Below are 4,438 nucleotides of genomic sequence, written 5' to 3' on the forward strand. Positions count from 1 at the left end.
TTTTTATCATTTAAAAAATGTTTTCTCTTTCTCCCTCTCCCTATTCCAAATACATGCATTTTAGAATACTTTATATAATTCCATAGATTACTGATACTCTGTTCAGTTTTTTTCATCGGTCACTTTTTCTTTAGGGTTTTTTTTTTTTTTTTAGTTTTGAATAGTTTCTACTAGTATATAATCAAATTCATGTATCTTTTCTTCTGCAGTACCTAATGTGTTGTTAGTCTTACCAATCTTACCAAGAGTATTTTTTTTATTTCAAATACAGTTTTTCATATCCAGATTTTTTTTTAGTTTTTTTAAATTTATTCTTGAGAGACAGAGAGACAGCACAGGCAGTGGAGGATCAGAGAGAGAGGAAGACAAACATCTGAAGCACGATCCAGGATCTGAGCTAGCTGTCAGCACAGAGTCCAACGTGGGGCTTGAACACACAAACTGTGAGATCATGACTTGAGCCAAAGCCGATTCTTAACTGACTGAGCCACCCAGGAGCCCCCAGAAGTTTTTTAAAATTTATTTATTAATTTTCAGAGAGAGAGAGAGAGAGGGAGAGAGAGCAGGGGAGAGGCAGAGAGATGATTCCAAGCAGGCTCTGCACTGTCATCACAGAGCCCCACATGGCGTTTGAACTCACAAATCGTGAAATCATGATCTGAGCTAAAATCAAGAGTTGGACAGTTAACCAACTGAGCCACCCAGGTACCCCCATATCCAGAAGTTTTATTTGGATCTTTTCTATTTTTTTATTTCTCATCCTCATGATCATGCTTTCTTCTACCTTCTCAAACACATGGACCATATTTATAAAAGCCATTTTAAAAAACTTACTGAAAGCTTTACTATAAAAAATATATTTCATAATAAAAATGCATTCAAATTTATATATAGTGAAATAAAACAGTCTCAGGGGTATAACTGGATAAATATACACAACCATGTAACCATCACCTCATCAAGATATAGAACATTCCTACCTACCCAGCAACTTTCCTGTGTCCCTTCAAGTATATCCTCACCACCATATATCCACCATTCTTTTGATTTAAATCACCCACAATTAGTTCTGCCTATTCTTAAACTTTATATAACTGCTCTCCTTTTGCATGTGACATTTTTTTCAACATAATGTTTTTGAAGTTTATTCATGTTATTGTCTGTATTCACAGTTCATACCTTTTCATTGTTGAGCAGTATTTCATTGTATGGATATATTCCAATGTGATGTATATACTCAAATTTTGACCTGTTTGTAAATTTCAGCTCTAATGAATAAATCTGTTATAATAATAATAATATATATAATCTGTTATATAATAATAATAATCTCATGCATTAGATGTTTTGTGGACAATAGGGCATGTTTCTGACCAACTTTATAAGATACTCTGAAACTTAATTTCTTTTATATTCCCACTAGAAAGTGTTTATGGTTCTAATTGTTCCACATGCCTATTAATATTTGGTGTTTTCAGTTTTTTGTAAAACTTTTTTTATGTTTATTTATTTTTGATACAGAGAGAAACAGAGCATGAGTGGGGGAGGGGCAGAGAAAGACGGAAGCATAGACTCTAAAGCAGGCTCCAGGCTCTGAGCTGTCAGCACCAGGCCAGATGCAGGGCTCAAACCCACAAACTGTGAGATCATGACCTGAGCCCCAGTCGGATGCTTAACTGACTGAGCCACCCAGCCACCCCTTCAGTTTTTTTGTATTTAAGCTACTCTAGTGGGTACTAAGTGTATCATGTTGAATTTTTTATTTGCTTATTTGTTTATTTTTAAAAAAAACCTTTTTAATGTTTATTTTTGAGAGAGAGAGAAAGTAAGGGAGGGTCAGAGAGAGGGAGACACAGAATGGAAGCTCCAGGCTCTGAGCTATCAGCACAGAGCCCAACATGGGGCTTGAATGCACCAACCATGAGATCATGACCTGAGCTGAAGTCTGGCACTTAACCGACTGAGCCACCCAAGGAGCCCTTGCTTATTTGCTCTTTACTAATCACTGCTGATGAGCGCTTTTCTCAGGATTTACTTTTTTGGGTGTTTTTATTGGATTTGTAGAGTTCTTCACATATTTTTGTTATATATATATATATATTTTGTGGCCACCAGTATAAGATTTGATTGTTTATTTCCTTAACAGTATCTGTTGCTAAAAGAATTTTTAGTATTGATAAATTCCAGTTAGGCAATTTTTGGGGGAATTAGTCCTTTTTTGTTGTCTGTGAGAAATCTTGACTCATCCCAATTTGTAATGGAAATTTGAATCGAAATAATTGTTCACATGCAGTTATGTGGAATAACACAGAGACCCTTATACACTTCACTCAGTTTCCCCACATGCTAATGTTTTGCAAAACTGTGGTAGATGATCACAATCAGACTTTTGGTATTCATACAATCCACTGATTTTTTTTTCAGATTTTGATTTTACTTGTACCTATTTGTATGTGTGCATGCTCATGTATTAAGTTCTACATTATTTTGTCACCTCTATAGTTCCTATATTCACCACCATAGTGAAGATATTGAGCACCTCCATCAACACAAGAATCCCTCACATTGTGTTTTGAGTGATGGGAACATAAATGATTTCTTACCCTGAGTGAGCTCCAAGAAGTGTTTGACCCTAACCTATTTGCCCACAACAAATTACTGGTTTCTAATCTCTGGAAACCAGTAATCTGTCCTACTTTCTTGAAGCTTTGACATTTCAAAATTCATATAAATTTACATAACATTTATTTACATGGCAATGAGAAAGAATGAAATCTGGCCATTTGTAGCAAGGTGGATGGACCTCGAGGGTGTCATGCTAAGCGAAATAAGTCAGGTGGAGAAGGACAGATGCCATATGTTTGCACTCATAGATCTACAGGAGAACAGAAGAAACCTAATGGAGGACCAGGGGGAGGGGAAGGGGGAAAGACAGTTGGGGAGAGAGAGGGACGCAACACTTGAGAGATTACTGAATACTGAAAAGGAACCAAGGGCTGAAGGGGGAGGGAGGGTAAGGGGTGATGGTCATGGAGAGGGGCACTTGTGGGGAAGAGCACTGGGTGTTATATGCAAACCCATTTGACAATAAACAATTAAAAAAATAAACAACAGGAAAAATAAAAATAAAAATGTTATATAAATAGAATAATACACTACATAACATTTTATAGCTTTTTACACAATGGTTTATGCTTCCATATTGCTGAGCAGCATTTCCTGGTATGTATACACCGCACTCTGTTGAACCATTCACTTGAAGAACATCTGGACAGACTCCAGTTTCTGGCTACTAAAAATTAAGTTACTATGAACATTTGTGCACAGATTTTGCAGTGAACATAATTTTTAATTTCTCAGGTACAAATGCCCAAGAATACCATTACTGGGTTGGATGGTAATTGCATGTTTAATTTGATAAATGGCCAAACTGTTTTCCAGAGTGCCTGTACCATTTTACATTCCCATGGCATTACTAATGATCCAATTTCTCCATATCTTCACCAACATCTGTTGTTGTCATTATTTTTTATTTAGGCTCACTATGCAAATTATCTCTATTATTTATGAGTCTCCTTCTGCCGGCCAATGATTTTCTTGTTATAGATCTTATTTTCTTTCTTTGTAAATCTGATTATTTTTTATTGCATCCCATTCCTTATGATTTTTGCATTGTTGAATGCTAAATTTTGTTGTGTCCCTTTGGATTTGTCCTGGCATGCAACTAAGTTACTTGTATCTGTTTGATCCTTCAGAGACTTGCCTTCAGGCTTCCTCATGATGGATCTAGAGCAGCAGTTAAAGTTAATTGAGACCCACTACACTTTTGAGGCCTTTTTCCAAATTCTTTACATGAACAAGGTCTTTATATTCAGAATAGTGGGAACAAAAATTAATTTTTGTCTTGAGTGAACTCCAAGAAGTGTTGGAACTTAAGTGAGCCACAGGAAGAGTTGAGTTTGAACTAAATCCAACAACTTTTGATATGTAATGTTTACATTATTATTTAGCACTAATATTTCACTGGTTTTTGTGACTTCTTCTTTGATGCATAGTATATTTCAAAGTATATTGCTTAAGTTCCAAACATTTGAAGATTTTATGATTATCTAATTCTTTTTAGCTTAATTTGTGATTAAAATATATAATATAGTATTTTGATCGTTTAGTATTTGTGAAAAAGTATTTCATGGGCCAAACTATGAAAAAAGTAAGTATTTCATGTCTACTTAAAAAAATTCTGTAATTTAAGTGATATAATTCCATTTTGTAATTTGTTTGAATTGTACTTATGCTTAGTGATTCTTGATTTGTGTAATTATGATACATTAAAATCCCACAAACTATAAATGTATCTATTTTTCTATTTAAATCTTTACATTTGTAATTTTTGTATTTTGAGTTTGCATTAGAGGTGGCAAACCTTTTTTGGAAAAGG

The sequence above is a fragment of the Suricata suricatta genome, chromosome 7 (genome assembly GCF_006229205.1).
Source record: "Suricata suricatta isolate VVHF042 chromosome 7, meerkat_22Aug2017_6uvM2_HiC, whole genome shotgun sequence".
In the NCBI taxonomy this organism is placed as follows: Eukaryota; Metazoa; Chordata; class Mammalia; order Carnivora; family Herpestidae; genus Suricata; species Suricata suricatta.